The following is a 13,600-nucleotide window of genomic DNA, read 5'->3' on the forward strand; positions in this document are numbered from 1 at the left end:
TGACCCACAGCCTTTGCTGCCTTCCCTGTGCTAGAGCAAGGCATGGGGCCAGGGCCCCCGCTCTGCGGGCAGTGCCGAAGGGCAAGGCGCCCTTGCGCCTTTCTCTCCAAACGGGCTCCTGGTGTCCCTGGGCTGGGGCTGAAGACCAGGCAGGTCCCTGTGTCCCAGGGCAGATTTTTGTCACGGGCTGAGCTGTACAGCCCAGTGAAAGGGCAGCAGCAAATGGCGCCTGCAGGCACGGGAATTGCAACGGTGTACGCAGCACGTGGGGCACAGCTTTGCGCCTCCCCACCAGGCAGCCAGCTCTGCGTCAGAGCCATTGTGAGGCATGGCCAGGCAGTGGCGAAAGGTTGGCTCCCACTCTGAACTTCAGCCCCCTCCCTCACAGGCCTCCCCTCACTCCTACGTCCCTCGCCTGAAATTCCTTGACACGCTCAGTCCCTTTCCAAGGAAAAATCACAGACTGCTGAGTCGGGTTTCTTGGTTGTCCTTTCTCTTGTTAAAGACAGGGTGAGCGTGGTGACCGGTAGGCTGCAGGCAAACGTGCCCCACAGCATCGTGCAGTCGCAGCTGGAGGCCCAGCGTGTCTGCACGTGCCACGCCAGAGGTGTGCCGTTCCGGCGGTGCCCCGGGAAAAAGGTGGCGCTGCAGGCTGGGTGGTTGGACGTTGGCCGGTCTGCGCGGCGCCCCGTGGCCCTGTCCCTCTGCACCCCACAAGGTGCAGGGCCAGGGGTATCAGAAGAGCGGGGGCCTTGCTGGGCAGCTCCCAAAGGCGGACGCCAGCCCGCGCGGCAGGTCCCAGCTGCCGCTGTCCCTCGTCAGCAGCACCAGGCAGAGCAACGCGAGCTGCAGGCCGGCAAAGAGCAGAAACTGCCTCCTGCAGGCCAGGAGAGGGTTAAGACAGAGGAGGAGAGCAATCTCTCTCCTCCTGGTTCCAGACATCATCTGCAGACCCCACCAGACCAGCACTGCCACGCTGCATCATGCCAGGCACAACCTCCCCCCCACCCCGCCCCGCAACACACACAAACGCACGCTCCCCCGCCCTGCTGCCGAGCCTCAGGTTAAGGGCCCCGGCATCTCAGCTCGGCTCTTCATCTCACTCCTGGGCCCAGAAACAACCACCACCCCCGCAACCCGGGGAAAAGGGATCCTGAGGAACGTCAGTGCTGAGAAGTCCAAAGCTGCCGCATGCCTTGCGACCGCTAGCCTGGGCATCCCACCCCCCACAGAAGAGCCCCGGCACGCTGAGCCCCAAGGGGCCACTTACTGCAGCCAAAAGATGATCCCATGCCTCTTCGCCACCAGCTGCTCCTCCTGCAGGTCAACGCACAGCGGGGACATGCGTTGCTGCGGGCAAGGCTGCTGGCCTTTGGGGGCTCACACCCCACACCCCCTCCCTCATCCCCGCTGAGATCAGCGCTGCCAAACCCACCGGGCACCCTGCACACCCTGCCTTCCCCGAGACCCCGAGATCGGCCTTGTCTGTCCTACCAGCTTCACAGCCACCATCTCCTGCATAAGCGACGCGGACAGCTGGGCCGCCTGCTCCGCCTTCCACCTGTTGTGGGCACCACAGGCGTTTGGGGTGTGAGAAGAGAGCTCGGCGGGCATTGCGACCACCAGATGGGGAGCGTGACCCAAGGGTGCTGCGCAGGCTCTGCTGGGGGCTGAGGCAAGGCACCACAGGGTCCCCGCACCGAAGCCTGCACCTCCAAGCCTGAGGCGGGAAGGGGGACATTTAGGAGAGGCTTGGCGCTCTTCCGAGTTGTTCAGAGCTGCTTCAAAGAGCCAAGCGGTGTTTGGGGATTTTGTTTTCATGGGCTGCTCTGGGAAAGGCACGGGGCTCTTGAGAGAAGGTTTGGAGGACTTGAAGGGAGGCTGAAAGCTGTCGCAGAGCCGCTGAGGGCTGTCCAGAAGCGTTCAGCCCTCCTGGAAGGATGTTAGAGCTTGTGCGCGTGCTCGAGCGCTGTTTAGGGAAGGTTTGGAGCCCCGCAGAGGTGCTTTGCGGTGCTCCAGAGGCATGCTCGTGGCGTTGGGAGCAGCTTAGCTGTCATGAGAGGAGGCTTAGACCAGGGGCTCTGTTGTCCGGGATTGGCACAGACCTTCCCAAGCTGGGGCTGGGGCTGGGGCTGGGGCTGGGGCTGGGCACACAGACCCCTGGGAGCTGCACAGAGCCCCACCCACCCTCACGGGCTTGCGCTCAGGTGCCTGTGGCCACGCACCTAGCCGTTTGCTGCTGGAGGCCGTCGCGTCTCTCCCAGAGGCGCTTGTGTTCTTTCCGCAGCACCTGGACAAAGGAAGGGCGCCGGTCAATAGTCCACCGCCATGGCCAGCCTGAGGGCGCTTTCCCCATGCAAAGACCTTGCCTCCTGGGCCCAGTACCTTCTCGATCTCACCCTGCTCCTGCAGGGCCTCTGCCAGCTTGGCTGCTGCTTGCTTCTCCTGCAAAGCAAGTGGGGCACGTTGCAAGGAGCCCAGGTGGGACTGCGGATCCCCAGTCCGGCTCCAGGGCACTGTGAGGCCAGCCGGGCACAGGGAGGCAGGGACACAGGCATCCTCGGGGGCTGGTGAGCGCCAAGCCCCCGAGGTGGCCCAGCAGCTCTGGCCACCTAAGCGCTGCTTTCGGGTGGATCCCAGACCTGGTGGAGCTCCTTCAGGGCTGCGTCTCCCTCCGCCTTCGCCTCAATCAGGTCTGCCTGGGAGAGAAGAGACAGCGCGAACCTCTCAGTGGGGGCAGCTGGAGGACCCCCCGTGAGACCAGCGTGGGCCCAACGCCCAGCGGCCTGCCTTAGATGGGGCGTCCCCCAAGCCACGCAGCCCCCCGCCCCCGTCAGGCTCCCTCTCACACGGCCTGTCCCCAGACACACAGGAGGGTTACCCGCCCCACCTCGTTCCCCTACAACCCCACTGGGGAGCCTGCAGACCCACATCAGGCTCCCCCCACCACCCCAGCCACCTTGCGGGGACCGCAACATGCCCACCCCCACCCCCCGACCCCTTTGCCTCGTGGTGCCTCTCAGACCCACAGTGGAGCAGGCCTGGGGCAGCCAGCAGAGCGTCTGCCTCACCTTGAGCTGCGTGAGGACTTCCTTAGTCCTCTCCAGCTGCTGGGAGCTCTGGGCATGCTGCGCTGCCAGGGTCAGGTGCTGTGCAGATGAGACGGGGGTGAGTGCCAAGCGTGGGCTGGCCATGGGGCAGCCAGAGGTGTGTCACAGGGCGTGTGGGCACGGGGCTCTCCGTACCTCAGTGGTCAGCTCCTGCAGGGTGGTGCGGAGCTCCTCTTTCTCCTTCTCCTGCAGGGATGGGGACAGTGGTGGAGAGCAGGGCTTGGAGCTCCCTCCGCACATGCCCAGTGTGGCATCCCCAGCACCTACCAAGCACCTGAGCTGCTCCTGCACTGAAGCTGCCTCTTGCTCGCTCTCCTTCAGGCAGCCCAAGAGGGCACTGAGCTCTTCCCTCAGCCCCACAGCCGACTCCTCAGCCGCCTCCCAGGAAGGCGGCAGCCTGCAGGATTGAAGGGATGGCAGACTGCTGAGTGCAGATCGCCAGGGCAGACATCAGGCCCCCAGGCAGCCAGTGCCCAGAGCCGTGCAGCACTGGTGGCAGGGCCCCCCCATCTCGACCCAGCCCTGCAGGGCCCCCCCTCGAGGGCCCAGGTGTGCAGCTGCTGCAGACAGCCCCAGGGAGCTGCATCTCAGCCCCAGGCAGGATGCAGCCACGCCCACCCGTCCGTCTCTTCTTCCAGCTGGGTGCTGGCTGCTCGCAGCACTCCACAAGCCTGCTCCAGCTCCAGCAGCTTCTCCAGCAGGTCCCGGCATTCATCCTGCTCATGCTGCAAGGAGAGCTGCAAGTCCTCCAGCTCCATGGGGCCTGGCATGCAGTGCAGGCCAAGGGGCTCCAGCTCCTTTGGGCCAAATGAGCTGCACCCCCTCACCCCGAGAGGACCCTTGCCGCACGAGCCGCAGGCAGCTCTGTGTCCCAGGAGCCAAGGATGCTCATCTGCCGCACTGTGATGTCACCCCGCCCCACCTGAAGCTGATTGCCTGCCCCACCCGGGGCTGCTGTGACATGCCTGCTCTTCTCTGACCTCACTGCCCTTCTCTGACCTCACTGCCGCGTCTGCGGGTGCCTGCTGCAGCACACAGGGGAACTGAGGGTTGCATAGCCCCCAGCCCCCTCCGCGGCTGCCTGGACACCCCCATCTAGGCACCAACCCCCACGGCTGCGCTACGCCCCAGCCTTGCGCAGGGCTGTACGGCTCGCCAGCTCCAGAGCGCTCTGCTAAGCACTCCCCCAGGCCCGCTGGTATACATGAAACAACAGCCGGGTCAGGGAACTGAGAGAGTCCCACGAGGCAGTCGTGTTTAGGGAGGGCACTAGGCCACTTTGAAACATTTGGCGGAGACTCCACTACCTTCCTTCATGACCAGCACACCTCTTGCTAATGGCCACACCAAAGTGCTAGTCCTTAACCCTTCTCTGCTGACTTTGCTGGCAGCACCCGGTCCCATGGAGCCGAGGCTGCCTGGTTAGCACTGATGCCTGCCATCCTTGGTGGTCTGTAGCTGCAGAGGTCAAGGCGATCCGGCCCGAAAGCTCTGTGACAAGAGAAGCTGGAACGCAAGCAGGCGGGTCGTCTTCCATCCTCCGACTCCCTGCTTGATTCTTTCATGTTATTGTCCCCCTCGCACACACCCACCCCCCGCCCCCCACACAGCCCCGCACCGCCATAATAGGGGTGGGGGCTCCTTTCTCTTCTGCTGCTCTCTTGCTTCCAGCTTGGCCGCTCTCCTTCCTGAGTCCTTTGGAGGATGGCCTACCTATCTGCAGCCCCTCGTGCGTCTCTGCTCTTTTGCCCGGCACCTTTTGTTACTCGCGTGCCTCCTTTTTGCCACCACACGCCTCTTTGCTCGCTTGGAGGTCACATTGCTCCCATGCTCATGGAAAACGCTCATGCTTTGGGTCCGTCTGAGTCTGCTTCAGCAGCACGGGTGGCCCACACGGTCTCCAGAGGTGCCGTTCCAACCCCAGCTACTGGGTGAGTTGGTGATGCTGTCTGGCCATGCCCTCCCAAGGTTGCAAAACTGCACTTTTGGGCTATGCTTCTGTTTGGGTTGAAGCCAGCTACTAGGAACTCTAGGCCGAAGAACGCAAGCGCACCGTTGCGGTGTCCGCTGTGTAGGCTACAGCCTAGAGGGCGCTCTCGACCTTCTGGGCCATATAGGGCTGTTCAAAGCTCTCTGCCAGCCCGACAGGCAGCTCTCCTGCCAGGCAGGCCTGCAGCAGGCGGCAGGCCTCCCCAGCTCCTTCTCTGACCCACAGCCTTTGCTGCCTTCCCTGTGCTAGAGCAAGGCATGGGGCCAGGGCCCCCGCTCTGCGGGCAGTGCCGAAGGGCAAGGCGCCCTTGCGCCTTTCTCTCCAAACGGGCTCCTGGTGTCCCTGGGCTGGGGCTGAAGACCAGGCAGGTCCCTGTGTCCCAGGGCAGATTTTTGTCACGGGCTGAGCTGTACAGCCCAGTGAAAGGGCAGCAGCAAATGGCGCCTGCAGGCACGGGAATTGCAACGGTGTACGCAGCACGTGGGGCACAGCTTTGCGCCTCCCCACCAGGCAGCCAGCTCTGCGTCAGAGCCATTGTGAGGCATGGCCAGGCAGTGGCGAAAGGTTGGCTCCCACTCTGAACTTCAGCCCCCTCCCTCACAGGCCTCCCCTCACTCCTACGTCCCTCGCCTGAAATTCCTTGACACGCTCAGTCCCTTTCCAAGGAAAAATCACAGACTGCTGAGTCGGGTTTCTTGGTTGTCCTTTCTCTTGTTAAAGACAGGGTGAGCGTGGTGACCGGTAGGCTGCAGGCAAACGTGCCCCACAGCATCGTGCAGTCGCAGCTGGAGGCCCAGCGTGTCTGCACGTGCCACGCCAGAGGTGTGCCGTTCCGGCGGTGCCCCGGGAAAAAGGTGGCGCTGCAGGCTGGGTGGTTGGACGTTGGCCGGTCTGCGCGGCGCCCCGTGGCCCTGTCCCTCTGCACCCCACAAGGTGCAGGGCCAGGGGTATCAGAAGAGCGGGGGCCTTGCTGGGCAGCTCCCAAAGGCGGACGCCAGCCCGCGCGGCAGGTCCCAGCTGCCGCTGTCCCTCGTCAGCAGCACCAGGCAGAGCAACGCGAGCTGCAGGCCGGCAAAGAGCAGAAACTGCCTCCTGCAGGCCAGGAGAGGGTTAAGACAGAGGAGGAGAGCAATCTCTCTCCTCCTGGTTCCAGACATCATCTGCAGACCCCACCAGACCAGCACTGCCACGCTGCATCATGCCAGGCACAACCTCCCCCCCACCCCGCCCCGCAACACACACAAACGCACGCTCCCCCGCCCTGCTGCCGAGCCTCAGGTTAAGGGCCCCGGCATCTCAGCTCGGCTCTTCATCTCACTCCTGGGCCCAGAAACAACCACCACCCCCGCAACCCGGGGAAAAGGGATCCTGAGGAACGTCAGTGCTGAGAAGTCCAAAGCTGCCGCATGCCTTGCGACCGCTAGCCTGGGCATCCCACCCCCCACAGAAGAGCCCCGGCACGCTGAGCCCCAAGGGGCCACTTACTGCAGCCAAAAGATGATCCCATGCCTCTTCGCCACCAGCTGCTCCTCCTGCAGGTCAACGCACAGCGGGGACATGCGTTGCTGCGGGCAAGGCTGCTGGCCTTTGGGGGCTCACACCCCACACCCCCTCCCTCATCCCCGCTGAGATCAGCGCTGCCAAACCCACCGGGCACCCTGCACACCCTGCCTTCCCCGAGACCCCGAGATCGGCCTTGTCTGTCCTACCAGCTTCACAGCCACCATCTCCTGCATAAGCGACGCGGACAGCTGGGCCGCCTGCTCCGCCTTCCACCTGTTGTGGGCACCACAGGCGTTTGGGGTGTGAGAAGAGAGCTCGGCGGGCATTGCGACCACCAGATGGGGAGCGTGACCCAAGGGTGCTGCGCAGGCTCTGCTGGGGGCTGAGGCAAGGCACCACAGGGTCCCCGCACCGAAGCCTGCACCTCCAAGCCTGAGGCGGGAAGGGGGACATTTAGGAGAGGCTTGGCGCTCTTCCGAGTTGTTCAGAGCTGCTTCAAAGAGCCAAGCGGTGTTTGGGGATTTTGTTTTCATGGGCTGCTCTGGGAAAGGCACGGGGCTCTTGAGAGAAGGTTTGGAGGACTTGAAGGGAGGCTGAAAGCTGTCGCAGAGCCGCTGAGGGCTGTCCAGAAGCGTTCAGCCCTCCTGGAAGGATGTTAGAGCTTGTGCACGTGCTCGAGCGCTGTTTAGGGAAGGTTTGGAGCCCCGCAGAGGTGCTTTGCGGTGCTCCAGAGGCATGCTCGTGGCGTTGGGAGCAGCTTAGCTGTCATGAGAGGAGGCTTAGACCAGGGGCTCTGTTGTCCGGGATTGGCACAGACCTTCCCAAGCTGGGGCTGGGGCTGGGGCTGGGGCTGGGGCTGGGCACACAGACCCCTGGGAGCTGCACAGAGCCCCACCCACCCTCACGGGCTTGCGCTCAGGTGCCTGTGGCCACGCACCTAGCCGTTTGCTGCTGGAGGCCGTCGCGTCTCTCCCAGAGGCGCTTGTGTTCTTTCCGCAGCACCTGGACAAAGGAAGGGCGCCGGTCAATAGTCCACCGCCATGGCCAGCCTGAGGGCGCTTTCCCCATGCAAAGACCTTGCCTCCTGGGCCCAGTACCTTCTCGATCTCACCCTGCTCCTGCAGGGCCTCTGCCAGCTTGGCTGCTGCTTGCTTCTCCTGCAAAGCAAGTGGGGCATGTTGCAAGGAGCCCAGGTGGGACTGCGGATCCCCAGTCCGGCTCCAGGGCACTGTGAGGCCAGCCAGGCACAGGGAGGCAGGGACACAGGCATCCTCGGGGGCTGGTGAGCGCCAAGCCCCCGAGGTGGCCCAGCAGCTCTGGCCACCTAAGCGCTGTTTTCGGGTGGATCCCAGACCTGGTGGAGCTCCTTCAGGGCTGCGTCTCCCTCCGCCTTCGCCTCAATCAGGTCTGCCTGGGAGAGAAGAGACAGCGCGAACCTCTCAGTGGGGGCAGCTGGAGGACCCCCCGTGAGACCAGCGTGGGCCCAACGCCCAGCGGCCTGCCTTAGATGGGGCGTCCCCCAAGCCACGCAGCCCCCCGCCCCCGTCAGGCTCCCTCTCACACGGCCTGTCCCCAGACACACAGGAGGGTTACCCGCCCCACCTCGTTCCCCTACAACCCCACTGGGGAGCCTGCAGACCCACATCAGGCTCCCCCCACCACCCCAGCCACCTTGCGGGGACCGCAACATGCCCACCCCCACCCCCCGACCCCTTTGCCTCGTGGTGCCTCTCAGACCCACAGTGGAGCAGGCCTGGGGCAGCCAGCAGAGCGTCTGCCTCACCTTGAGCTGCGTGAGGACTTCCTTAGTCCTCTCCAGCTGCTGGGAGCTCTGGGCATGCTGCGCTGCCAGGGTCAGGTGCTGTGCAGATGAGACGGGGGTGAGTGCCAAGCGTGGGCTGGCCATGGGGCAGCCAGAGGTGTGTCACAGGGCGTGTGGGCACGGGGCTCTCCGTACCTCAGTGGTCAGCTCCTGCAGGGTGGTGCGGAGCTCCTCTTTCTCCTTCTCCTGCAGGGATGGGGACAGTGGTGGAGAGCAGGGCTTGGAGCTCCCTCCGCACATGCCCGGTGTGGCATCCCCAGCACCTACCAAGCACCTGAGCTGCTCCTGCACTGAAGCTGCCTCTTGCTCGCTCTCCTTCAGGCAGCCCAAGAGGGCACTGAGCTCTTCCCTCAGCCCCACAGCCGACTCCTCAGCCGCCTCCCAGGAAGGCGGCAGCCTGCAGGATTGAAGGGATGGCAGACTGCTGAGTGCAGATCGCCAGGGCAGACATCAGGCCCCCAGGCAGCCAGTGCCCAGAGCCGTGCAGCACTGGTGGCAGGGCCCCCCCATCTCGACCCAGCCCTGCAGGGCCCCCCCTCGAGGGCCCAGGTGTGCAGCTGCTGCAGACAGCCCCAGGGAGCTGCATCTCAGCCCCAGGCAGGATGCAGCCACGCCCACCCGTCCGTCTCTTCTTCCAGCTGGGTGCTGGCTGCTCGCAGCACTCCACAAGCCTGCTCCAGCTCCAGCAGCTTCTCCAGCAGGTCCCGGCATTCATCCTGCTCATGCTGCAAGGAGAGCTGCAAGTCCTCCGGCTCCATGGGGCCTGGCATGCAGTGCAGGCCAAGGGGCTCCAGCTCCTTTGGGCCAAATGAGCTGCACCCCCTCACCCCGAGAGGACCCTTGCCGCACGAGCCGCAGGCAGCTCTGTGTCCCAGGAGCCAAGGATGCTCATCTGCCGCACTGTGATGTCACCCCGCCCCACCTGAAGCTGATTGCCTGCCCCACCCGGGGCTGCTGTGACATGCCTGCTCTTCTCTGACCTCACTGCCCTTCTCTGACCTCACTGCTGCGTCCGCGGGTGCCTGCTGCAGCACACAGGGGAACTGAGGGTTGCATAGCCCCCAGCCCCCTCCGCGGCTGCCTGGACACCCCCATCTAGGCACCAACCCCCACGGCTGCGCTACGCCCCAGCCTTGCGCAGGGCTGTACGGCTCGCCAGCTCCAGAGCGCTCTGCTAAGCACTCCCCCAGGCCCGCTGGTATACATGAAACAACAGCCGGGTCAGGGAACTGAGAGAGTCCCACGAGGCAGTCGTGTTTAGGGAGGGCACTAGGCCACTTTGAAACATTTGGCGGAGACTCCACTACCTTCCTTCATGACCAGCACACCTCTTGCTAATGGCCGCACCAAAGTGCTAGTCCTTAACCCTTCTCTGCTGACTTTGCTGGCAGCACCCGGTCCCATGGAGCCGAGGCTGCCTGGTTAGCACTGATGCCTGCCATCCTTGGTGGTCTGTAGCTGCAGAGGTCAAGGCGATCCGGCCCGAAAGCTCTGTGACAAGAGAAGCTGGAACGCAAGCAGGCGGGTCGTCTTCCATCCTCCGACTCCCTGCTTGATTCTTTCATGTTATTGTCCCCCTCGCACACACCCACCCCCCGCCCCCCACACAGCCCCGCACCGCCATAATAGGGGTGGGGGCTCCTTTCTCTTCTGCTGCTCTCTTGCTTCCAGCTTGGCCGCTCTCCTTCCTGAGTCCTTTGGAGGATGGCCTACCTATCTGCAGCCCCTCGTGCGTCTCTGCTCTTTTGCCCGGCACCTTTTGTTACTCGCGTGCCTCCTTTTTGCCACCACACGCCTCTTTGCTCGCTTGGAGGTCACATTGCTCCCATGCTCATGGAAAACGCTCATGCTTTGGGTCCGTCTGAGTCTGCTTCAGCAGCACGGGTGGCCCACACGGTCTCCAGAGGTGCCGTTCCAACCCCAGCTACTGGGTGAGTTGGTGATGCTGTCTGGCCATGCCCTCCCAAGGTTGCAAAACTGCACTTTTGGGCTATGCTTCTGTTTGGGTTGAAGCCAGCTACTAGGAACTCTAGGCCGAAGAACGCAAGCGCACCGTTGCGGTGTCCGCTGTGTAGGCTACAGCCTAGAGGGCGCTCTCGACCTTCTGGGCCATATAGGGCTGTTCAAAGCTCTCTGCCAGCCCGACAGGCAGCTCTCCTGCCAGGCAGGCCTGCAGCAGGCGGCAGGCCTCCCCAGCTCCTTCTCTGACCCACAGCCTTTGCTGCCTTCCCTGTGCTAGAGCAAGGCATGGGGCCAGGGCCCCCGCTCTGCGGGCAGTGCCGAAGGGCAAGGCGCCCTTGCGCCTTTCTCTCCAAACGGGCTCCTGGTGTCCCTGGGCTGGGGCTGAAGACCAGGCAGGTCCCTGTGTCCCAGGGCAGATTTTTGTCACGGGCTGAGCTGTACAGCCCAGTGAAAGGGCAGCAGCAAATGGCGCCTGCAGGCACGGGAATTGCAACGGTGTACGCAGCACGTGGGGCACAGCTTTGCGCCTCCCCACCAGGCAGCCAGCTCTGCGTCAGAGCCATTGTGAGGCATGGCCAGGCAGTGGCGAAAGGTTGGCTCCCACTCTGAACTTCAGCCCCCTCCCTCACAGGCCTCCCCTCACTCCTACGTCCCTCGCCTGAAATTCCTTGACACGCTCAGTCCCTTTCCAAGGAAAAATCACAGACTGCTGAGTCGGGTTTCTTGGTTGTCCTTTCTCTTGTTAAAGACAGGGTGAGCGTGGTGACCGGTAGGCTGCAGGCAAACGTGCCCCACAGCATCGTGCAGTCGCAGCTGGAGGCCTAGCGTGTCTGCACGTGCCACGCCAGAGGTGTGCCGTTCCGGCGGTGCCCCGGGAAAAAGGTGGCGCTGCAGGCTGGGTGGTTGGACGTTGGCCGGTCTGCGCGGCGCCCCGTGGCCCTGTCCCTCTGCACCCCACAAGGTGCAGGGCCAGGGGTATCAGAAGAGCGGGGGCCTTGCTGGGCAGCTCCCAAAGGCGGACGCCAGCCCGCGCGGCAGGTCCCAGCTGCCGCTGTCCCTCGTCAGCAGCACCAGGCAGAGCAACGCGAGCTGCAGGCCGGCAAAGAGCAGAAACTGCCTCCTGCAGGCCAGGAGAGGGTTAAGACAGAGGAGGAGAGCAATCTCTCTCCTCCTGGTTCCAGACATCATCTGCAGACCCCACCAGACCAGCACTGCCACGCTGCATCATGCCAGGCACAACCTCCCCCCCACCCCGCCCCGCAACACACACAAACGCACGCTCCCCCGCCCTGCTGCCGAGCCTCAGGTTAAGGGCCCCGGCATCTCAGCTCGGCTCTTCATCTCACTCCTGGGCCCAGAAACAACCACCACCCCCGCAACCCGGGGAAAAGGGATCCTGAGGAACGTCAGTGCTGAGAAGTCCAAAGCTGCCGCATGCCTTGCGACCGCTAGCCTGGGCATCCCACCCCCCACAGAAGAGCCCCGGCACGCTGAGCCCCAAGGGGCCACTTACTGCAGCCAAAAGATGATCCCATGCCTCTTCGCCACCAGCTGCTCCTCCTGCAGGTCAACGCACAGCGGGGACATGCGTTGCTGCGGGCAAGGCTGCTGGCCTTTGGGGGCTCACACCCCACACCCCCTCCCTCATCCCCGCTGAGATCAGCGCTGCCAAACCCACCGGGCACCCTGCACACCCTGCCTTCCCCGAGACCCCGAGATCGGCCTTGTCTGTCCTACCAGCTTCACAGCCACCATCTCCTGCATAAGCGACGCGGACAGCTGGGCCGCCTGCTCCGCCTTCCACCTGTTGTGGGCACCACAGGCGTTTGGGGTGTGAGAAGAGAGCTCGGCGGGCATTGCGACCACCAGATGGGGAGCGTGACCCAAGGGTGCTGCGCAGGCTCTGCTGGGGGCTGAGGCAAGGCACCACAGGGTCCCCGCACCGAAGCCTGCACCTCCAAGCCTGAGGCGGGAAGGGGGACATTTAGGAGAGGCTTGGCGCTCTTCCGAGTTGTTCAGAGCTGCTTCAAAGAGCCAAGCGGTGTTTGGGGATTTTGTTTTCATGGGCTGCTCTGGGAAAGGCACGGGGCTCTTGAGAGAAGGTTTGGAGGACTTGAAGGGAGGCTGAAAGCTGTCGCAGAGCCGCTGAGGGCTGTCCAGAAGCGTTCAGCCCTCCTGGAAGGATGTTAGAGCTTGTGCGCGTGCTCGAGCGCTGTTTAGGGAAGGTTTGGAGCCCCGCAGAGGTGCTTTGCGGTGCTCCAGAGGCATGCTCGTGGCGTTGGGAGCAGCTTAGCTGTCATGAGAGGAGGCTTAGACCAGGGGCTCTGTTGTCCGGGATTGGCACAGACCTTCCCAAGCTGGGGCTGGGGCTGGGGCTGGGGCTGGGGCTGGGGCTGGGGCTGGGGCTGGGCACACAGACCCCTGGGAGCTGCACAGAGCCCCACCCACCCTCACGGGCTTGCGCTCAGGTGCCTGTCGCCACGCACCTAGCCGTTTGCTGCTGGAGGCCGTCGCGTCTCTCCCAGAGGCGCTTGTGTTCTTTCCGCAGCACCTGGACAAAGGAAGGGCGCCGGTCAATAGTCCGCCGCCATGGCCAGCCTGAGGGCGCTTTCCCCATGCAAAGACCTTGCCTCCTGGGCCCAGTACCTTCTCGATCTCACCCTGCTCCTGCAGGGCCTCTGCCAGCTTGGCTGCTGCTTGCTTCTCCTGCAAAGCAAGCGGGGCACGTTGCAAGGAGCCCAGGTGGGACTGCGGATCCCCAGTCCGGCTCCAGGGCACTGTGAGGCCAGCCAGGCACAGGGAGGCAGGGACACAGGCATCCTCGGGGGCTGGTGAGCGCCAAGCCCCCGAGGTGGCCCAGCAGCTCTGGCCACCTAAGCGCTGTTTTCGGGTGGATCCCAGACCTGGTGGAGCTCCTTCAGGGCTGCGTCTCCCTCCGCCTTCGCCTCAATCAGGTCTGCCTGGGAGAGAAGAGACAGCGCGAACCTCTCAGTGGGGGCAGCTGGAGGACCCCCCGTGAGACCAGCGTGGGCCCAACGCCCAGCGGCCTGCCTTAGATGGGGCGTCCCCCAAGCCACGCAGCCCCCCGCCCCCGTCAGGCTCCCTCTCACACGGCCTGTCCCCAGACACACAGGAGGGTTACCCGCCCCACCTCGTTCCCCTACAACCCCACTGGGGAGCCTGCAGACCCACATCAGGCTCCCCCCACCACCC

The sequence above is a fragment of the Struthio camelus genome, chromosome 24 (assembly GCF_040807025.1).
Source record: "Struthio camelus isolate bStrCam1 chromosome 24, bStrCam1.hap1, whole genome shotgun sequence".
In the NCBI taxonomy this organism is placed as follows: domain Eukaryota; kingdom Metazoa; phylum Chordata; class Aves; order Struthioniformes; family Struthionidae; genus Struthio; species Struthio camelus.